The 24,138-nt window shown below is 46.7% G+C and overlaps 1 protein-coding gene across 1 annotated transcript in view; it reads left to right on the top strand.

Annotated features, from left to right (window-relative positions):
- Window positions 1-24,138, top strand: part of LOC135898190 (uncharacterized) — an 85,858-nt gene that overhangs the window by 50,528 nt on the left and 11,192 nt on the right. The window contains exons 8-10 of the mRNA XM_065427016.2: window positions 517-664; window positions 5,649-5,767; window positions 19,027-19,144. The gene's annotated coding sequence lies outside the window, so the exon portion shown is untranslated. The remainder of the gene's footprint in view (window positions 1-516; window positions 665-5,648; window positions 5,768-19,026; window positions 19,145-24,138) is intronic.

The following is a 24,138-nucleotide window of genomic DNA, read 5'->3' as shown; positions in this document are numbered from 1 at the left end:
TCGTATAACGGAAGGAAACTAACTAATCACAGTACACTTCCTGTGTCCTCTGGGTGGTCTAAGGCTGACTCGGTATGTCATTTGAAAGAATTCCATCCAGGTATGCTACACCGAAACAAAGTGGATGGAACTCCTTAACGGGAATTATTGTTTATGGGCCAACTTCGCCTCGTCGGCTAGAATAGCTGACTGCCGTTTATTTCGCGTTGCTATATACAGAGCGCCTTGGGCGTAACTCTCACTCTGCATGAACGGGCCACTTTTCTCTCCACATAAACTATCTATACGCTTCTTTTTTCGTTGCTTACTTTTTCTTACATTTTCTACTTGATATTATTTTGTCTATTTGACTGCAAATCACGTTGTCTAATTGAAGAACCACGTTTTGTCTTCAAAACTGGCGATTATTCGTTTCGGAAATCCAAATCTATCAAGTATTTTATTTTCGCAGAGATATCGCAGTGATGAAAAGGAGCCGCCGTGGACACCACGTGTACGCCAAATCTTCCGTTACAGGTATGTGCAACCGGATCACTTGGACGAGGCAGCTGACGAACTGAGCGCGCTGCGTAGAAAAGGAATCAGGCACTACGGACTGCTCAGGGTGCTTGATGTTCCCAGCGATTTCACCGCCACGGTATCGAGAGCGAAACCGATGCTTGAGGTGGGTGAGGGTATAGAGTAGCTCTGCGCGCACACACGCACACACACGCACGCACACACACACACACACACACACATATATATATATATATATATATATATATATATATATATATATATATATACAGTAAAAGCTCGTTAATTCGAACCGCAAGGGGAAGCCGCTTCAGTTCGAATTAACGAAAGTTCGAAATAACGAAAGTGAAGGAGAGCAACAGTACACTGCGATTTGGAAGCAGTAGGGCATGTCAGAAATTTGGCGTGTCAGAAAAAGGCCATCTTGAAGTCGAAGCTCTGGGTCCGACTGTGCCACACTACCGATGTCCACCGAAACGAACGTTGGCCGAAGCTTAACACCATCACAATGAATCGCGATGGCCGATACCTCCTAAGCTGAAAACAGACGTTCACAACCGATGAAGACTGCCGAGACAAAGACGCTGAACATGTGAAGGTGGCGAAGGCCCTGATTCGTTGGTTCTTGATTGCAAGCGCAGCAGCGACGTACTTGATTCCCTGTGTTACGATGGCGCTTGCCGTGCCATCTCCGCACAACATTAGCAGCTGTACAAGATTTGCAAAGCCTCCGAGATTCGCAACGGGCATGGTCTCGGAGGTTACGTAGAACGGAGAGGCGGCAGCTGCCGCTGCCTTCTGGCTGACCCCGCGTCGGTTAGATTTTTTTTCGATTTTGCCTTCTCTTGCCGTTCTCGCCGTTTCGGAGGCAATACAGCCGTGTGTGTAGACAGTAGGCGCGTTTCTCTGGCCGTGTGCCAGGCGAGCGTAGTTCGAATTATCCGTGAGGGAACCTTCTCGCGTTCGAATTAACGGACTTTTTTATACAATCACTTCTGTGGGGTTTGGCCGGACCAAATCGTACAGTTCGAATTATCCATAAATTCGAATTATTGAAGTTCGAATTAACGAGCTGTCACTATATATATATATATATATATATATATATATATATATATATATATATATATATATATATATATATATATATATATATACGTTAGAAACTACATGGCACATCAAGCTAGCCTTCCAGAACCGATCTCCACCTGTTGTCACTTTCATATGCCCCGGTTGATGCCACTTTTGCGCAATATTTTATGTTCAGGTCACCGGAAATATCATCACAGAGGAGAGCGTCATGAACGATGTGCGTTGTTTAGATATTGGAACGCTTCGACGTCTCGCCCTAAATGAGCACACGAATACATTCTTGTCTATGCAAAGCTGCACGAGGTGCAAGAAAGGAATTAAGAACGCATTAGTGCTCCCGCCTTTGCAAAGTTGCGTTGGCAAGGCATCGAAAGCACCCGCTCGCATTTATCTAACCCTAATGCCATGAATAGGGTTTTGTCCTGTAACCTGAAATTGAATGTGTGTTTGAGGTGCTCATGTTAAACGCCAGAGATATGTACCTTGAAATTGTTCGTATGCTTTCATTTTTGTTTGGAAACGCTGTAAGCTGCAGCGCAAAAGTTTATAGAAGTGGTATGTTTTAGGCGGTGATTCTTGCATCATGCAATTATATTTTTTTACAGGCCGAAGAAGGAGAGTTGTTCACTTGAGCCAGCTACATGACACAAGTAGAGTAGTATTTTGAGCAGGAGCTAATTCAATCGTGGCCCGAACGGACGCTACAGAGCAACTCACAATAAATTTTCAACAGATCATATACTATCTGAAATCTTTATTTTTATTATTTGGCGGTAGTATGTAAATTACGCACAATATCTCTTTTCTTATCCCTCTGCCACGTAGGCGCAGGTTTGCTATTGTGACATCGTGAATTTCAAAATATCTTATCTTATTTGAGCCGCTGTGGATCAGTGAAACTTACTGAAACTTAACATTTGAATTAGAAGAAGAACACAAACGACAGGACCGGTGCCTTAAACTTAATGTGTTTACGCTTTGGCTATTTTGCGAATAAAGAGTAGCCTAACTTTAGCGATAAAAATTAATTAGGCTCAAGCAGACGCCGGCAAAATCGGTGACGTCACGACAAGCTGAAGTGCAAAGTTCAAAGTAGCGCCGCCACCTCTGTTTAATTTTTCATGTATTTTCGGTCTTGCCAAACGTATTCTCCTGGCAAGGGTCGTGATTTCGGCACTGCAGAAATGTGTTGTACTCATAAAGGTCAAATTGTGGTTTCTCTAGTGTCCCCTAATATTATAATATGCAGTAAGTAAAACTAGTGTTGAAAATGATTTCTCAGAAGAATTGATTTGTTTTGCAGTTGGAGCGACCATTTAATTAAGGCAGCGTACATCACGTGAACATGTTTTATCTGTCAAGGGCAGGTTGACTGGGCTGCGCTACAGATTACAGTATAGAACGGCTATAAAGAAGTTGGCTGACCCGAGCCTTTATATGTGAGAAATAACGCGGTATTGTTTCTTTTGGCTTTCCATAGGCCTACCAAGAAGTACAAGAACTTCAAAAAGAAGAATTGCTGAACGTGGACTGCTAGTTCGTTTCAGGCCAAATTACGCAGCTGTCAGTTACGCCTGCTGTACCGGGCTTGACCAGCATGTCGGATCGGCAGATACCAAAAGAGGCGACTTAGTTATTGTTACACGTCAAGGGAATGGCGTTTCTGTCTGCATACGCGTATACATCAGGTACCATGGCGACGTGGAAACCTGGTGGCCTGTAGCCTAAAGAAAGTTAGCTGAGGAAGCCATTAGTGGGTTTTTACAGGCTAGTAATCAGGCGAGGACACTAATCAAAAGCTGCAAATTGAGTTTCAGAAATAACGCAGCCAACCCAGTTTACAAATTATCTTCATAGAAGACCGTACTAATCATTTGGGATGATACCGCATAATATTTAAGTAAGCTGGAATAAATGAATTGTCCTGTGACAACGCACGGATGTTCATCGACAAGCCGCAATTGCACATTAGCCTATGCAAGGGTGCTTAAAGCAGCATTAGGCGTTCTGCAACAAAATTATGATTTACATATATCTGATAGTTTTAATGCTGTTCGATATGTTACGTTCGGTTATGAATATTTGGGTGCACCAGAAACAACAGATCTTAAATTCTGCGCATCTTTCCTTTTCGGACGAACCTTCGACAAGGCGGATGATAGGCGGACCTTAAGGCTCCTCCTATCGGTCATCTGCCAAAATTCTCGATAGCACTGGCACCCTTCCTGCATCGCTGTGCGGCTGACTGACATAACTTCAGCCGTGACTTCACCGGTGCCGTTAGGGCACCGGTGGAGTGAGATGCTGACATTGGAGCGTCCCCTTTAAGACTTTACCACAGTGCAGACGTCTACAGTCATTTCCGGCATAGCGAAAGTGCTTCTTCGTCGTGTGACTCGGACGCAACCGAAACGCCTCTCCTGCAGTGACCGGATCAGAACCGCACACAGGTTATTTTCGTGTAGCAGGGTTCTAGGCTTGCGCTGCTCGACTTGAGCTCACGGGTTCGATCTCCTGAGGCGGAGCGCTTATGTGCATCATTTTAGGTGCACATTAAAGAATTTCAGGACATGCAAAGCATTCTGTAGTCTTTCACTAGGGCGTGCTGCACAAACAGATCTTAAGTTTTGGCACGAAAAACGCTGACTGTATGGAGGCAAAAAGCGTAGCGCATCAGAGACAGGACAAAAGAAGAACACAGAAACCGGACACAGCGCCACACGTGCGTGCGTCTGTGTTGTTCGTTTGTCCTGTTTCTGCTTTTGCCTCCATCATGATATACCAACCAGCCCAATGTGCAACTTTAGACAGATTGCACGCGTTAAAACGTGATACGTTAAGCCCTCTGCATTTGCGCCAGGGCGTCGTTGAACAGCGGAAGACGCGCCGAGAGATACGCTTTAGCATACCATCCTGGCTTACCATGGTAGAGAGCGTAGCTAGAAGTGATTTACGTAACAAATAATTTGGTATGGGAGCGTTCCGAATACACCCCGCATTACCGATGCTGGTGTTGCGGCACCATCTGGTAGGTGGAGACAGAAAGGTTCGCGACTTAGTACCATCTCGCTAGACATACCATCTTCGAAGCAAACAGCCGATCCATATAATACGAACAAATCACCGCTAATACTTTTTGTCCGCGTGAGATGATTCCAAATAGTGACCCATTTTAGGATTTATTTCTTGCTCACACGACACCAAGAAAGTATAATGGGTGAATTTGAAACAAAGTAAGCACTCTGAGCATATCGGAACGGTTGCACATTCACGGTAGCTTGTGGAAGACACGGTAATAATGAGCTACACAAGGCGCGCATTCGCAATGGGCCCAGCGTATCTATGTCATGGAAAGCTTCAACACTTTATGACAATGTGTGGCTGTATACCTTAATAGCAACACGCAAAAACAACGCTTATGTACCTGCTAATACGTTGCGTTTGTTTTCCACGTGGGCAATTGCAAGGTACTCGACCAATTGCATGCAGATGCTGCTATTTCGCCCCACGTGTTGAAGCAGCATGTGTTCTTCATTCTGACTCTTCAAAATTGCTTATTATTTTTTTTTTACAAAAACGCGAGTGCAACACATCGTTGCTAAACTCCTAATAATGATATTGTCAACTGTTATTCAAGCATCCACTGTATATTTCGGATGACTGCGTCGGCAGTGGGCACTATCGCTTGTTCCCTGAAATTGCCAAAGTGACGCATACAGACAATTGTGCATAATTCCGTATGTCGACATCCCCAAGTGGAGCGCCTAGGGCTCAGTTTGTATTCAAAGCCTTCCAAGCCAGAGGGAAGCAGACGTGCATCTCCTGTTTAGTCTGTCCTACACCGGGTATCTTCTCTTCACGATGTGACTATTTAATAATAGTGCGTGTGCGGCATGCTAGAAATCAATGACTGCATTTAAAGGAAAAAAATACAGAGCGATGCCGTTATGAATGCAGGTTTCCACTTGCTCAAGCTCCTACTATGTAGACAACGACTAGAAGCATATCGTATCCATCATGTTTTGCTGGTGTTGCAGAAATTTAAACAGCTCCAGGACAGGGACCAGACTGCGAAAAGCATCATCGCCATCGGCTGCTACGATTACGGCGGTGACTTCTTATCCAACTTCACAGCGACATTCACGGAAGTTGCCAAGTAAGTGATAAGAGAAGCCCATTGAGGGTGAACGCATGTCAATATGTTCAGTGAAGCTTTTGTAAGCTAACACTAAAGCCAAATAGCAAGAGTGTACCTAACACAGGCTGCATGTACTGCGAAAGCAACTTCAGGCACGTAATACTAGTATTTATTGACAGCTTACAAAGTGGCACTAGGCATCAGCTGGAAATTGGTGTCTAGGGCTAAGATTATTAACAGGGCTGCTAGAGAAACTTAAGAGGGAGCTTTCCCTCGGGGCCATGAGGCCTCTGGTTTCCCAAATCAAATGAACGCGAAATCTCCAAATGGTCTCGTGGGGCTACCGCCTGAAGATTTATGTGAAATTATTGCGTACGGAGTGAAAGGCTAAATTCTAGAAAGTGGGGAAGAAACGTTTCAGTGAAGACGCCATAACTGCAACAAAATTGCACAAATGTTTTAAGACAAAAATAAAACGAGCCTGCGGTTTACAAATCTGTGCACCAATGTGACTGTGCACCGAAACGTACATGTATATGTACACATGCATACTTACATCCGTGGGAATATATGTTCTGTTACCGTCACAAGTGCATCATCTATAGAGGTCAAACTTGATATATGACTTGTCTACTTTATAAATTTGTCATAACGCTTACGTCCATCTTGCAAACGTACTTTTCACAAATTTATGGACCAATTTAGATCTGTAAACGTTTCATTCTGCCCTCTTTAGATGGCGTGTTAGGGGCAGATTAAGAATTGTGACATATTTCTAAATACGAAGCATCAAGGTCGACAACTTGGTACTTTAAATTTCCTTTTAAGTTCGGCAACTTTCAATGAATTTTGTGAATGATATGTTTAATAATGAATTGGCTTTTTGTAAATAGTACATTTAAACTTTTTTGATATACAACAGACGATAACCCTCATATGCGTGGTGAATGTCGAAAAAATGATATCACATTATTCCAGCATTTAGATACAAGCTACCAAGCTAAATATTTCCCTTAATGACAAAGCGCGCTGCTTGTACTTGGGAGCAAACTTGAGACATGCGTTTTGCCATGAGAGGGAGGATGACCAGCACCTTCTTGGTTTGGTGGCATTACAACGTGGCATTCCGCAGTGATGTCAGCAAATGCCCTCTGAAATCCGGTCATAGGGCGACGAACTCACCAATTAGTCAAATTGATCAGACTCACTCGAACTGAGTCTGTGTAGAGATAGTGGACGGACCCAAGGGCAAGGAGCATCAACGTGTGTTACTTTGCAGTCCGAGTAAATGTAAGTCTGAGTGGGTTGAATAGAGTGCGAATAAGAGGTGGTATCAGTGGGACTCAATAAAGGTCAGTAGAAATGTGCCCTGGTACTCGCCTGAGTGAGTGGCAGAAGCGGCGCTCCTGTAAATGAAACAGATAAAAATTTAAAATATAAAACTTAAAGAAAATAATATTTCATTACGAATACTCATTTTTGCAAGAGTTTAGTAAAGCCTTCAATTGAAATAGATGCTGTATTGACACGTGTACTTTTGTTTATCGGGCGACACGTTTCACCGCCTAAACAAATGTTACCGCACAGCACAGGACGACGCGCTTGCATGTGTCAGAAGAATGCTATCGATGGTTCCATCCGCTATCTGTTGTCGCCAAATTGTATAATATGATTGCATGTATGTGCGACACCAATGGCGTAGAACTTTGTGGAAGACATGCGGGTCCCAGAGATTACTCTGGAACATTCGATGACTCATCTATAAAAGCCGACGCGCTTGACCCGCTGATCAGATTTTCGACGACTGCCGATCGTCTTCGCTGCTACCATTGTTCTTTGAGTGTAGCCTGTTTTTGAGGGCAAAAGTTCGCCCAATAAAACGCTCGCTCCGTTAATCACAGTTTTGCTGCCTTCCTAACCGTCACTACCACATGACATCTGGTGGAGGTGCTAGTGCGTTCATGTAGCGAACGCCCCCGCAAAGCCGCGATCCAAGCCCGAAGCCTGAGGACAAAACCAACATCGCCCAAGACCATCGTGCTAGCCTCAGACTGCAAGGACTGCCCCCAGAGCACGAACGTCTACCTGAGACGACAAAGAAGTTCGTGGTCAAACATACTCCAATGGCTGCCCCAGCGTCACCCGTTATCCTACAACAACCTCGGGACCCACCGACCTTCCCTGGAGCAGCGACTGAAGACCCGCAATCCTGGCTGGAGACCTATGAACGAATCGCGACATTCAACAACTGGTACTCCGACGACAAGCTGAGGCATGTATGCTTTGCCTTAGAAGACACCGCCAAGACGTGGTTTGAGAACCGGGAGTCAACCTTGACAACATTGGACCGGTTCCGGAGCGACTTCCTGCGCACCTTTACAAGCACACTTGCACAAGGAAGGGGCCGAAGCCATGATTAACACCCGAGTGCAGCTACCTAACGAGAACGTTGCCATATTCACGGAAGAAATGAACCGTCTGTTCCGCCACGCCGACCCGGATAGGCCCGAGGAGAAGAAAGCCCGCCTTCTCATGCGGGGCGTGAAGGAAGAACTTTAGGGCGCCATGATACGAAGCCCACCGAAGACCGTAGAAGAGTTCCTTCGTGAGGCCACCAGCATCGAGAAGACACTCGAAATGCGGAACCAGCAGTTCAACCGCCGCACGACCTCTAGCAATTACGTAGGAATTCAATCACTGGCCACCGACGACCTGCGCGAGGCTATCAGAGCGGTCGTATGGGAAGAGCTGCGGAGGTTGTACCCCAGGTCGCAGCCTCAAGTAGCCTCAATCGACATATCGTCAAAGGTGAGCTTGGGCGATCGCTTGGAGTTCCTGATCTCCAACCAGAATCACCGCAGCCCCAGCCAGAAGCTATGACCTACGCCGCCATCGCCCGTCGTTAACGCCCTCCTCCACGACCACGCCAGGGTCCTATAACGCCACAATTCCGTCCTCCACCGCCGCCACCACCAGCCCGCCCACCCATCGCCCAGCGCCGCTACGCGAGGAAGACGGACATTTGGCGCGCTCCTGACCACCGCCCGCTGTGTTACCTCTGCGGAGAAGCGGGTCACGTTTACCGCCGATGACCATACCGGGAGATGACACTGCGAGGGTCCTGTGAACGCGCCGCGACCACAGCTTGGTGAACGACCACGCGATATCGCCGACTACCTCGCAACCACTCAGTGGAGCCCTCGACGACCGCCGCGTTCGCCGTCACCAGGCGGCTACCTGTCGCCGCAGCGCCGACCATACATTGGCCCAGCACGGGACCACTCTGCGAGCCCATATCCGGAAAACTAAAAGCAGCAACTGATGGAGGTGCGGTTGCTGCTCGTCAAACTGACGAAGGTCCTCCGCCACCGACGAAGACGCCGAAGAGACTATCTCGATGACATAACAACGACACGCCGTCGTCCTGACGAAGTCCGGAAGCAAAGAATACACCGACGCAAGGCACTCTGACGAGGCCACATACCAGCCACAGGTCAACGTGACGCAGCCGTGATCCGACGCCAAGACCGAACTGTAACGCACGACAAAGAACCACCGACCTCGACGTGCTTCTCGACGACTACGCAGTCACCGCCTGTGTAGACACAGGAGCCGCTTACTCCGTCATGAGTGGACTCATCGCCGCCCAGTTGAAGAAAGTTAAGACTTCATGGGAAGGCCCTCAAATTCGGACCGCTGGAGGAAGGACACCTCATCACGCCGACTGGAATGTGCACGGCAAGAATTACCGTTCATGAACGGACTTACCCTGCCACTTTATTATCCTCCAGCAGCGTTCACGAGACGTCATTCTCGGCATGGACTTCCTGAGCCAACACGGCGCAATCATCGACCTGAAGTCGAAGTCAATAACGCTGTCGGAAGATGAAGCAATACCGCCGGAGAGCCCTCGTATTCACCACGCCTTGAGTGTGCTCGAAGATCAAGTGAGCCACCCGCCTCGCTCCAGCATTGTTATTTCGGTCGGCACCGAAATACCCGCTGACGTAGAAGGTGTCATCGAAGACGACCAACGTCTACTGCTAGACCGTGAAATTTGCGTCGCAAGAGGGATCGCTCGACTGCACGGAGGAAAAACTCAAGTGTTGCTGACAAACTTCAGCCAGGATTTCAAGCACGTCGACAAGGGCACTAGTGTAGCGTGCATCGAGGAAATTCTGGAAACCAGTAGTGCGTTTGTCCTCTCGGATTCCGCCGCATCTACCCCGAGGGCCATGGTTCCCGAACCAGACTTGACGTTAATCCAAGTCTCCCCATGACTAAGCAACAACAGCTCAGAAGTCTCCTCCGACGATATAAAGGAAGCTTTTCGACGTCATATAAGGATTTGACAAACACTAGTCGCAAAGCATCGCATAATCACCGAGGATTGCGCTCGACCACTCCGCCAGAGCCCTTACCGAGTTTCGCCGCGAGAACGTGAAGCTATCCGAGAACAAGTCCGCGAAACGCTACGCGACAACATCATCCAGCCGTCGAAAAGCCCGTGGGAATCCCCTGTTGTCTTGGTGAACAAAAAGGACGGAATCTTACGTTTCTGCGTCGATTATTGTCGACTGAACAAGATCACAAAGAAAGATGTATGCCCCCTACCACGGACAGACGACGCATTAGATCGACTCTGCAACGCAAAATATTTCTCGTCGATGGATCTCAAATCTGGGTACTGGCAAATAGAAGTCGACGAGAGATATCGCGAAAAGACCGCCTTCATCACGCCAGACGGCCTCTACGAGTTCAAGGTCATGCCATTTGCACTGTGCTCGGCGCCTGCAACGTTCCAGCGCGTCATGGACACGGTGTTAGCAGGAATAAAGTGCCAGACCTGTCTTGTTTACTTGGATGACGTCGTCGTCTTCGAAGGAAATTTCGACCATCACCTTAGGTGGCTTCCGATAGCACTAGAGGCCATCAAGTCATCAGGGCTGACCCTAAAGCCAGAAAAGTGCCGCTTCGCTTACGATGAGCTTCTGTTCCTAGGCAACGTCATCAGCAAGTCTGGAGTCCACCTCGACCCGCAGAAGACAGCTGCCATCGCAGAGGTACCGCAGCCCATCGACAAGAAGGCAGTGCGCCGATTCCTTGGCATGTGTACCTACTACAGGCGCTTTGTCAAGAACTTTTCACGCATCACTGAGCCGCTGAAACAGCTAACTAAATGTGACGTCAACTAAATGTGACGTGGACACATGGCCCGTACTTGCACACTTCGACGAGGACGCCGATACCCAAATCCACACTGACGCCAATAGCCAAGGCCTCGGTGCCGTCCTAGTCCAGAGAAAAGATGGACATGAAAACGTGATAGCTTACGCAAGCCGGGCGTTGTCAAAAGCGGGAGGCAATTATTCTTCAACCGAAAAGGAATGCCTCGCCATCGTTTGGGTCGCAGCGAAATTTCACGCTTACCTGTATGGCAGGCCATTCAAAGTCGTCAGCGACCATCACGCCTTATGTTAGCTAGCGAATTTACAGGATCCTTCAGGACGGGTGGCGCGGTGGAGCCTAAGACTGCAAGAACATGATATTACTCTAACCTGTAAGTCCGGACGAAAACACTCTGATGCCGGTTTCCTATCACGCGCCTCTATTGACTCGCTGCCGCAAGATGACGAAGGTGACGACGCCTTCCTTGGCATTTTAAGTGCGAAAGACTTCGCTGAACGGCAGTGAGCAGACCCGGAGTTGAAAAACCTCGCCGAGTATTTGGAAGGGCACACCGACGTTGTCCCTAGGGCATTTAAGCGAGGATTAGCTTCGTTCTCACTTCAAAACAACCTACTCGTAAAGAAGAACTTCTCACCAGTGCGCGCCAACTACCTTCTGGTTGTCCCGTCAGGACTGCGTCCAGAAGTATTGCACGCCCTACATGACGATCTGACCGCTGGACACCTCGGATATTCCCGGACACTATCGACGATACAGGAAAGGTATTATTGGCCGCGCCTGACCGCCGACGTCGCCCGTTATGTCAGAACTTGCCGAGACTGTCAGCGACGCAAGACACCATCGAAAAGGCCAGCGTGATCACTAAAGCCAATCGAGCCTCCTTGCCGACCATTCCAGCAGATAAAGATGGACTTGTTGGGACCCTTTCCGACGTCAACAACCGGAAATAAGTGGATCGTCATGAAAACCGACTACCTCACCCGCTTTGGTGAAATGAAGGTACTGCCGAAAGGTAGCGCAGCCGAAGTGGCCTCATCACCGACAGAGTCCTCATGAAGTTTTCATCACCGGCAGAGGAACGGCCTTTACAGTGGAGCTCGCCCAAGCCATTCTACAATACATTCAGACAAGGCACAGGAGAACAACGGCCTACCACCCACAGACGAATGGTCTTCAGGAGCTTCTGAATAAGACCCTCGCCGACATGCTAAAAATGTACGTCCACTTCGAACACAGGACCTGAGACGCCGTCCTGCCGCACGTAACATTCGCTTACAACAAGGCGGTGCAAAGAATCAACACAGATCACGCCGTTTAAGCTTATTTATTGTAGGAACTCGACGACTACGCTCGACGCCTTGCTGCCACGCGTCACTGACGAGGAGAATCTTGACGTCGCTCCCTATTTCCAGTGCGCCGAGGAAGCTCGACAGCTCGCCCGCCTACGGATCAAGAACCAGCAACGTACCGGCAGCCGACACTACAACCTCCGACGACGCTTCGTCGATTACCAGCCTGGCGACCGTGTTCGAGTATGGACCCCGATACGCCGACGAGGACTGAGTGAGAAATTATTGCGACGCTATTTTGGACCCTACAAGGTCATCCAACGTATTGGCGCGCTTGACTATGAGGTCATGCCAGACGGCATTTCGCATTCACAGCGGCGCCGCGCACGATCTTAAGTGGTCCACGTGGTGCGTCTTAAAGCCTTTACGGACGTTGACCAACTTCCTTATTTTGTTGTTTTCTTTGGTACGAGTGCTTTTCTTTCGTTTGTTTGCAGCAGAGGGGGGTATTGACACGTGTACTTGTCTTTATCGAGTGACACGTTTCACCGCCTAACAAATGTTATCGCACAGCGCAGGACGCGCTTGCATGTGTCGGAAGTTTCTGGAATGTTATCAAGGGCTCCATCCGCTGTCTGTTGTCGCCGAATTGTGTAATCTGATTGCATACATGCGCGACGAGAATGGCGTAGAACTTTGTTGAAGGCATGTGAGTCCCAGAGATTACTCTGGAACATTCGACGACTGATCTATAAGAGCCTACGCGCTTGACCCGCTGATGAGATTTTCGACGACCGCCGAATGTGTTCGCCGCTACCATTGTTCTTTGAGTGTAGCCTGTTTTCGAGGGCACAAGTTCGCCCAATAACACGCTCGTTTCGTTATTCACAGTTTTCCTGCCTTCTTAACCATCACTGCCATGTGACAGTATCCTACTGCAAGAACCTGAAACACTTGAACAAATCTATTCAGATTCCCATTGCCAGTTCATCTCATTCCATTATCTCAATTGTTAAAAAAGTCTGACCAAGTATGGTATTCTTAGGCATCCATGTTAGGTTTCCTTCTATATTTCCTTTAATAAAGTGCATTTTATGTGTTCCAAAATCAGCGAAGAAATATGGTATGCGGATCATCTTACTGTTATACTTTTTTATGTCTACAAGTTGACAGTGGAAGGAACGAGAAAGGCGGGGCTAAGAAAAGTCTGTTGCTATTGGTAAATAACTATAAATAAATGCGCAAAGAATATTGAAGCTTTTCTTATCAAGGAATAAAGAAATAGCCTGAAACAATAAATTCTCTTCTAATAATGCTTAATCGTTAGAACAAGACAGCCAGCATTGTCTATTGGCAGTTACGTTTTAGTTATAAACGAATATGATCTCTTAATAATGCTCGGTCATAGTAGTGAAATTTACCTTTTGTGTCCACTTAACAAAGAACACAAATACATTACTAAATGATTACTAAATGATGAGCAATTGACAATAGAACACCTAAACAAGTTTTGTGCTTTAGAAAGAAGAGCCATGCGATCACTGCTAACTTGGCGCGCTGTATTCCTATGAGTATACATGTGATATAAAAATATTCCTCTACTTAGCTACACAACCATGATAACAACTCAGTGCCCTTCCACTCTATCAAACACGATGATCAGCGGAGAAGTGTATGTGGGCCCCTTAATGGCGAACTGCATCTCTGCCGCGGGTCGACCCGTTATTTCATTATCACTGAGATGGCCTCACGTATAAGGAGTGTTTAACGCCTGCTTCACTTCCACCGCTGGTCGACCCGGTATTGCAATATCTTGGGGATTGACCCACGTATGAAGAGAGCTTGACGCCTGCTTCACCTCCATTGCGGGTCGGCCTGGCACATCACAACTTTGCAATCAGCTCAGGCATGGGATGTGTTTAGTGCCTGCTACACCCACGCAGTGGGTCGACCCGGTATTGTACTATCTTCGTTATCGGCCCTCGTATGGGGGACTGCTTGACACCTGTTTCACCCACGCCGTGGGTCGGCCCGGTATTGTACTCTCTTCGGGATCGACCCACGTATGGGTAGAGCTTGACGCCTGCTTTACCTCCGTTGCGAGTCTGCCTGGCATTGCACAACTCTGGAATCAGCCCTCGTATGGGGATGGTTTAGCGCCTGCTCCACCCACGCCACAGGTCGCCCGGTATTGTACTATCTTCGGGATTGGCCCTCGTATGGGGGAGTGCTTGACACCTGGTTCACCTCCACCACTGGTCGTCCAGGCATCGCACTATGTTTGGAACCCGCTCACGTGTGGGGAGTGCTTGACGCCTGCTTCAACTCCGCCGCGGGTCTGCCCGGCATTGTACTGTCTGTGGAAACGACTCACGTAGGGGGAGTGTTTAAAGCCTCTTTCACCTCCACCACGGGATGGCCCGGTGTTGCGCTTCTTTCGGGATTTCTTTCTACACGTGGGCACAATAGTGGGTGAAGTACGCCTTAACAGCTTCGCTGTAAAAGGCAGAATGAATAAGTTGCTTCTTAACTTGAGTCATTTCCGTCATTCTTTGTGTGAAGTAGATTCCAAATACCTCAAGAAATATTGGAAGAAAGACTAAGTTTATGCTTTTACGCAATGAATACACTTGCGGAGTTTCACAAGGAAAACATGTGCCCAACACTGTTTCCAGTAAGGAAGATGTATTATTAGTGGCCAAGTTCCTGTTCCTGCACTCCAATAGGCTTGCTTCGAAAATGTCCCCAGGAAACATTGATGGAGAAGAAAGGAAACCGAGGGCCCTATTATTTGTTAGCAGTATCATAAGGTGCGAGCAAAGAAAAACATCAAGTACAGCATAGGGGAAATTAGTTGTACGTAGTAATTGAATTGAAGAAATGATAAACAATAACGGAAATTAAATTGGATGAAATCAGAGCTGTCGCACAAAACAAATGTGGGGCATGCAGCCACTTCTTCGCATTATGTGTCTGATTCTCTTTCCAATTGAATTACCGCTGTGGTGCTTTTCCATCCATATTTTGTGGTATTTCTGTTTATCTGCTAGAGTAAACCTGGGCGTGTTAGCCAGCGCCAACACTTACGGCTTTGACGGCGGATGTGGAACATCCCTTCTGTAGCATACATCACGTGTGCGTCATCTTTTTGGGTGAAGGCAACTGGTTAATAAACCAACACATGCTATTTGAAAGCATCAGTATTGCTGCATTCGAGGCCTCACTATGTAATCGAGAAGAAAGGAAACCAAGGGCCCGATTATTTATTAGTCATATCTTAAGAAGCCAACATGCAAAGACAACAAGGGCAGATTAGAGGAAATTACTTGAACCTATTATTAAAGATATGATAAATGTGAAAATGAAAGCGGTTTAAAAAGCAACTGGCAGCCAGTGGGGCACGAGCCCACTTCTTCGCATTACGCGCGCGATACTCTTTTGAATTGAGCCATATTAAGCCAATTCTTGTAGTAATGCGAAAACGTGGGTTCGTGCGTCAGTTGGTTTTTAATCTGCTTTTATTTCTGTTATATTTATGAGTTTTCTAACTGAATTAGTAAGTACAATTGTTTTCTCCTATGGCGTCCTTGGTGTCTGTTTCTTGGCTTCTAGATATTCATAGTGCACGTCGTGTTTCTTTGACATAGTGCGTTGAATTACACTGCTTTCTGAATTTGTAATATTGCTTTTTTTTTGTAAGTAAGCACCCATACCACTGCATATTATTGGTTTCTCATGTATCTTACATGGCATGAGTTAAGTCATTATTTTGTCTATGGCTAATGTATTCAGTTTTATTGGATGACATTGATTCAACCTAAATATTTGTCTTAAATTTTAATGTTATGCGTTGCAATTGATGACTGGTGCTGTACGAAACCATTCTTGCTGCTGCGACAGGAGTCAAGACTCCTCAAATTCTGCTTCATACTGCGCAATATTTTCTAGGAATGACCATTTGCCGATCGCAGTAGCTCAGTTTATATCGAGTTTTGCCGATACGAGGCCACGGCAGCATCACATAGCACTGCAGCCGCTAAACCGATGTGGTAAAATACCGAACCGGTCGGCGGCTAGGATTTAGGTGTAGGTTAAAAAACCACAGGGGGTAAACTTTTTAAGGAGGTACTTCTGCGTCTTCTTTGAAACCCTCTGCGCTATTCTCAGGTGTCAAATATCAATGCGACGGTAAGCAGTACTTGCGCGTAATGTAAATCCGTGGTAAAATAAAGCTGGAGATCTAGCCGCACATGTTTGTATAGCGATCATTCCATTAAATTACATTTTTTGGCTTCGCGGCCTACATTGGCAGCATATGAAATGTTAGTCTATGCTGTTGCTAACCACTGGCTAAGGCTACGCCGGCTTGGCGCAGCCGAAGAGACCCTAAACATTATTTTCCACCATTTATTCTTCAGAGATGTGACTATTTTCTCTAATGCGCAAGTAAACGACTATGCATCATCGTCGCCTTCGTCGAGAGCGGTCACGTAGCGTTGTAAACTGGGTTACGGTGTCTCATTAGCCTACCACTGGGCCGCCGCAGGACCCTGATTTCGTGCGTCACTCGCAGCGAATTAAACCAAGTGCGGGGGGCCCAGGGCACTCCGGAAAACAACAATCCGCCCCGTCCTCTTAATATATGCATGTCCCTGGTGAATACGTGGTACAAAAAGCACACGTTCCTACACCCGTCTATTCCCTCTCTCTCCCCCACATCACCCGGTAGGGTGCGAGCCCGCTCCTGAACCAAAAGAAAGGAAATCTGGTCACAGCACTGAAGCAAAGGGACACATATTAGCGATGAAACGGCAACATTTGACGCTGGTGTCTACTGACGGATGTTGCATTGATTACGGAGTAAGCAATGATATCATCGAGGCCAACATATTTTCTTAGGGCCACCACGGTGAAAAGCTACGAAATCCATGCGGTAGCTGTGTCGCTCTGGCGCTGCACTGCCGAGCGTGAGATCGCGGTTTCAATACTGGCCGCGTCCGCCGCATTTCCATGTGGATTGTAATGGGAAAACGCTCCTGTACTATAATTAAGGTGCAGGTTGGAGAAAGTCCAGTAGTCATAATTCAATATAAGCCATGCTCCCTGTCATCATTTACCCGAAATTAGTACTAAGTCATAAGGTTGAACCATTTTATTTCTTATGGATGGGCTTTTTAATAATGCAGCGCGTAAATAGTTTTGCATAAATGAAATAATCTTGGAATACCCTCTGTTCTCTTCGGGCCATCTGCTCAACTATGCCTAAAAAACAACTGCGCTCTGGTTAACATTGCCCATAAGGGCGCGATATTTTCATTCAACCCATATCCCCGAGCACGCCGCCGGTCTCTTTTCCGTGACGTCACTCGCCGAGCGCTCAGGCTTTTTCATGTATAGGTGGTGTTGTCTTTACGCGCCGCCTCGCCCTCTCTATCAACGTCAAACGATCCGTATGCGCAGGCCGTCTTCCCCCCTCTACCTTGCACTGCTGCGGGAAAAGTCGCATGAGCCATTGCTCCTAGATGGCACCACCGTCCCACAGGCGAGGGGGATATATTCGGTGACAAAGCACAAGGAGCAGCAGCGCAAGCAGCAGCAGGCAGCTACTACACTCCAATAAATCTGGGATGGCTCGCAAAAAAAAGTTTCGCTTCAAAAAAATTGGAGGACGCTTAAGCTTCGCCTTCAAGAGTGGAACGCGATAGCGTTATTGCATCCCCTTCGCACCGCCCACTCATTCGCTCGGCATACTCTTGACAAGACGAAGGGGAGAAGCGGGAGAGTGGCGCGCCATCTGTCGGGGCAGCGCCGTACATTGCGAGGAGGGGGTCTTCTGTGTCTACCGCAAGATGGCTCTGCGTGTGCGCCAAGCGCAGCAGAAATGTAGCGGAAACGTACTTCGCTACACGTTTAACTGCGACTTCTCTAATTTACATGCTCATAATTACCGATATAGACCGCAGTGTATATCGGCACGTTTCTACGGCACGTTTCTAAGGCAACACCGCATTCGCTAGAAGCGCTTTGTCCCGTTTGAACCACCGAACTCATGGCTGAGTGGTGGCGTCTCCGTCTCACACACCGGATACCTTGGTTCGATACCCATCCAGCCCACCTTGCAAGTTGTTTTCATTTATAATTTGCCTTCCGGGATATTTCGCTCACGGCCAACGCCACCGACGCCGACATCGCCGCCGATGACGCCGGCTTTTCTGCGACCCAAGCTCCTTAACTGCATTGCACGCCAGGTCGCTAGAGGTGGCACGAACCCTTTTTGAACAATATGAGCCGAAGCTATGACAATGTAGCATCATCTGGAGAAGGTGGCAACAAAAGTGTGTACATGACTTAGGCCTAATAACATCACTGCACCAAACCTTCCTAACGCAAGCAACGCGATCCTTCGCCGAAGTCCCACAGTGCTGTGTGCAAGAGCGGCAGAAAACGTGGGAGCTGGCCGGGTTTGCAGAATGTCGTGCGAGGTGGGAGCGGCTTTGTGTTTCTATGTGCATGTGTCTGCGTGCGCGCGCGTGTTTGTCTGAGACAGAGAGAGACTTTCGAGGCGACAGATCCACTACAACGTAGCTACATCGTGGAACATAATCATCAGCGCATGCTTTAAGGCAGATATCAGCTTCCAGTACTTTACAACACGGGATAGCACGTGTGGCTGAGTATTGTTCGACCGCCTATGACTAAGGCCGCAGTGCTATATAGGGCGATCATTCATAAATGACTTGAAATAATGGCCCACCGTAACTGACGATGTGATTGTTGCTCGGCGTTCTTTCTCCGCAGCACTTACCCGGTCGACATTGTAATTGCCATCAGTTCGGTGGCATGGACTAGTCGCCTGGGATGTCGGGCCTTGCCGCCCACCATGTTGACGTCGATGACCCCATTTTACGAAGGCCTGGTGAGTATTCTTATAGAATGTAAGAGGCCACATTCGTCGCTCCGTTGAACATATTCTTGCTTCACATATGGGCGTCTAACCACATCCCTTCAGCGCGGCGTTCGGGTAAGCAAGGTGAATGGTCTGAAATCTGCATTATCATGTTTTCACTGTCTTGCTTTTAGGTAGCGAGCCCACCGAACATTTCAGAACCGATCCATTAGAACTACAGCTTGCCTTGGTCTAATGCTTTCCGTATCCTTGTTTCTTGTTGTCTTTCCATTTCTCGCTATTAGTCACTTTCAATTTTAAAGACTGTTTTAAAGACAGCAGAGGGAAAGACAAGGCTCCGGGCAAGGGATAAACCATTCATCGAGAGTGATTCGGAATATCTAGCCTAATGAATTACTGCATAGAAACGAACTAATATTATCGGCTGTCACTAGGCGATTGCGAAAATAATGCAATGCAGCAGTGTAATTTACTTAAGTATTCATGATCAGTGCTGACAAATATGGGAGAAATAAAAACATGTCAGAGCCATCAGGAAGAGAAAGGTGTTTCGCCGAAGGTACCGTAACTACCTCACTTCCTTGCGGGCTCCTGCTCCATCCCACATCAAAATAGGGATAAAGTGAGCCTGCTGTGGTTATCAGGCGCGGATTGTGAATGGCGAATTTGGGTAAGAAAAAAATGGACACGTTTAAAGTTGGGAAATCTGGTACAAAGTCCTCATTAGCATTTTTCTTTACCGATTTCTTGCTCGCTATGCCATATATTGTATTTAGCTTTTTCCTCCAACATTTATTTCGTGACCTTACATCAAGTAAATTGATGGATTCTCGCAATTATTGTGATTAATAATTTTATTGGCGTTAAACATTGGACAGCAACATTCCACAACTCTTTGAAGGCTTTGAGCGCTACTGCTTGATGTTTCGGGCTGTTTAAATAATATTGGGGAAACTCAACGTGCCTCGTGTCCTCCTCCAGTGTTTACGCGTACTTTTGGTTTTCATGACGAGTAGGTCAACATCACAAAAATAAGCATGCGCAGTAAAACACGGGCGGCAGTGTCTACATAGCAGTGCGACATTGTTACAATAATTTCGGTTACAAGAATTTCAGGGAGCGCAGTGGGTGGCATGTGCTACGCGAAGCGTCTACTGCGTGCTTCCCTTAGGGCTTCCCTTCGGTTCGAACAGGTTATGCCCACTTTTTAAGACGTTGAAAACTAGGAGACGAGCCCACATTTTCAGAATGCACAATCTTCAGGATAGAGCCACATTTTTTAGACTCCGCTTTCTTAAATACCGGCGCACATTTTTGGCGGAGCAATTATACAACCAGAACAGTGGATTGTCCGACAATGCCAATAATGCACTTCGCAAATAAACGACACTAAATTATCTCTGATCTATTGTGCGGCGCGGAGAATGCACCCCGCAAGTGCATGAGCTCTACAAATAGAGTCAACACCCAGCTATCTTATACCATCAAGAGAAAAATATTTTCGAAGTCTGCGATGCGCTTGACACCAACGGAATTACGTTACATCTGCTGAAAGAAAGGTCCAGTGTTTTTCGTGACGTTCTCGTTTATTATCTGTAGAAATTATTTGCTAAACTCTTCATTTATATTGACTGCAGGTTTTAAAACACATTTGCATACACGGATTTCTATTGTTCGCGCTATCGCTTGCGTAACCCTCTGTTTTACGCTTTAAAGCAAGCCCATGGAGTATTAATAAAATAGCTCACCCGGCTTCCCGCTTGCTTACCACATGAGTACTGTTCTCAAATACGCAGCGAACACATTGATTCCTGCCAAAGTAATGGACCAATTTCCTACAGTACTGTGATGAACTGCATTTCTCCAACGTGAATGTTGCACACATTGTCGTGTATTGGTTCACCCAACGTGGCAAATTGTTAGCCTACGCTGCCATGTTTCATAAATAGGCCCTGAAACACCGTTTACAGTCCGCACAAACCGTACCATGTTCAGGCTGGTCGCTGGCATCGGCATAGAATGCCACGGGCCCTACGCAGGTGCAGGCCCCGTGAGTGCTGCGAATCCGTCGAATTAGGCTTAGGGCGCCCCTAGTTTCATTGGTTCACCTTTAAAAGAACCACTGCTACACTACGCAAACGGGAAGCTTCGTTGCCGTTCTTCAAATCTCGGTGCATTTGTTTTAAATGCGAGAGAAAAAGGCACGCGAAAGGTAAGGCGTGGTAAACAATGCCAATTCTCTCTAATGTTCGAACAGCTAGTCTTCACGTCACTACCAAAACTATAATAAAATCAAGGTGAAAATAAAAATTGCTCAGCAAAAACACTAAGATTTCTGGAGGCTCCTTAAGAAGGATTCTATCAACATGCATGCAAGTCCACAATTTCATACAACACGTTGTACTTGTTTGTTTATGTAATGAATAATTCAACAAATAGTAACGCCGGTAGATATTGCTTACAAAGAATGCACGATTTGCTGGCACCTAATAGTTGCGACAGTCCTTGGGCAGGGACTGAAGAGTTCCACTTCGCTTTGTTAACGTCGTTTGAATTTCCAGGCATGATGCTGCGGCAGGAAGCTGTTTTGCCGCTTATTGCTCAAAATACAACACTGTCAACTACCTTATGGCATTCAGTGCCAACTTCGGGAAGTTACTTACGTACTTCTTCATTTCTTCAGAAAGACAGAATTTCAGTGCACTGTAGCGTCCGGAAATTCATAACTCACTGCAGTTACTTGCGAGTAAAATATCATGGCAGAACCCATCTCACGATGACTCTCGACGACAATGCGTTAACATTGAATCAATATAGCGACAAAACATATCGCCACCATCAACATGACTTACGTGTGAGGCGTGCACTTCAGCAGGACTCCGTTTACGTGCTTCCACAAGAACACTTGGCGGCATCCAACGGTGCAGCGGAGACGCCTGCGCGTGCAATCCAAAATGCGTGACAGGCCGATGCGTGCGAACGATGGTAAACGCGTAACGTGGTAACGGGGCTCCTCTCGGACTAGCCAGCATCCACCTGGGCTACTGGGTAGCCCGGTGTCATACCAAAATCCTAAAAAACTACCTAGTGACGCAAGTGGACGGGGAAACGGTTAGAGAAAAACATACATAGGCAGCCCCGGGAAAGTTGGTGAAGTACCCTGAGAATGCTAACACATTCGAATTTAGCATAGGAAGGAGCTCCTTAATCATGACTGCTTACTATGCGGAAGAAAAATCTGCAAGAAAATCCCCATCAATGTGCTTACTGAATGAAAAATCTCATGTACGACCTACGCAGGGCAAAAAGACTACCATCGATGGTTGATTTCCTACCCTGTTCCCTCAGCACAACCGCGCGATGCTGTGCCAATTACACCAGGGACTACACAGTTAATGAAGTTGTCGGGAGGGCAGGCAGCCCGTCTGATAGAATCACAGTCCCATGAAAGTGCATGAAGTTCCCAATAAATGTTAATCGCATAAAATAATCGCCTGCTATTCATAGCTAAGTATAACTTAAGTATAAAGCATTGGGTCTGTATTTCCCGACAGACTGGACATCACTTGCAGCCTTTTTATTGGATAATGACGAACGCCCTCCAGTCCTTACGTTTTCGCCTTTGCCATTCGGTATTGTTATCCACAAGACAGCACTGAATAACACAATGCCGCAAAGTGTCTTCAGTAAATGAACATTGTGTGCCACAAAACAAAATGCCAGCATTATTCGTTGCGCAAAAGTGGAGACTTTTGTGACAGTTGTGATATTGAGAAATTGCAGCATGGAATAATATATTTGAATTCATTGTTTCCAACAACAACAAGACGCATCAGTTGAATAAAAAGTATAACACACACAAATCAGCTCACATAGCTGTGAAAGCCGCCGTCTTATACCAGACGACAGCTCCATATTTGTCTATTTTTCTCAGTGCTGTGTGTTAAATGGTATTTGAAAACATGTCGCATAAAGCACGCAGAGTGCCGTTGTGAGGCGATAACTTCTGGATGCAAATTTTCCCAGGTATACAGTTGTGTGCAATGAAAGCGCATTAATGAAGACAATGCAATGAAAGCGCGTTTGTGAAGACATTCGCTAGGCTACTGCATCGAACATAGCATAAAGATTACGCAAAGATAGACAACGGTCAGGTCAGGTTGTTTATTGATTTCTGTCATTTCTTTACGTCTTTATTCATATGCTGCTTCTGCTGTGGTTAATTCAATGCTTACGCCGCCTGCGAGCCTAGGAAGTGAGCGCGACAACTAACCACAAAAATCGGAGGAAGTAGGCAAAGTTATTCTTTTAAAAGTACTACTATTTTGCCAGCCCCTTGTTCAAGTAAAGGACAAACGAGTTCCAAATTATTACTGTATATCAAAGTATATAGTGTTTCGCTTCTAGGTTGCGAAGACTGGTACGTGTTCAAATTAAAATTGGCCAGGGACAGCTTGTCACTTTTTGGAAGCCCTCTCATAAACCTGCTGCCACAGTGTCACAAAAGTCCCAATCATCATTCCAAATTATTACTGTATATCAAAATACATATTCTCTTTCGCTTCTAGGCAGCAAAGACGGGTACGTGTTCAAATTCAAATGGGCCAGTTACAGCTTCTCACTTTTCGGAAGCCCTCTCATAAACCAGCCGTCAAAGTGTCACAAAAGTCCCAGTCATCATAACGTGACACCTGCTCTTTGATATATGCAGATGACACTGTTTTCAAACTGCCTCACTTCCCGTGGCGACTGGTTGACTGGCTGATCCAGAGTGACGCCTAGAGTTCAAAATTAATTCTAGGATTGTCATATCCTCAGAAACATCATGCGGCGTTTCTAGTCAACAGGCCACCGTTGTTATTCAACAGCCATCACTCCATCGTCTTCATCTTGTTTTCTTCATGCCGCCAACTGTCATTCTATGGCCATCACCGCCATTTTGTCTTCATCACCCGCGCGATAACATCAAATCGGAGAGGTCCATTTGACAAAGCTGTAGCTTG

Source organism: Dermacentor albipictus, chromosome 10, assembly GCF_038994185.2.
Source record: "Dermacentor albipictus isolate Rhodes 1998 colony chromosome 10, USDA_Dalb.pri_finalv2, whole genome shotgun sequence".
Lineage (NCBI taxonomy): Eukaryota > Metazoa > Arthropoda > Arachnida > Ixodida > Ixodidae > Dermacentor > Dermacentor albipictus.
Note: the sequence above shows the minus strand (reverse complement) of the source record. Positions and strands in the feature narration are given on the sequence as shown.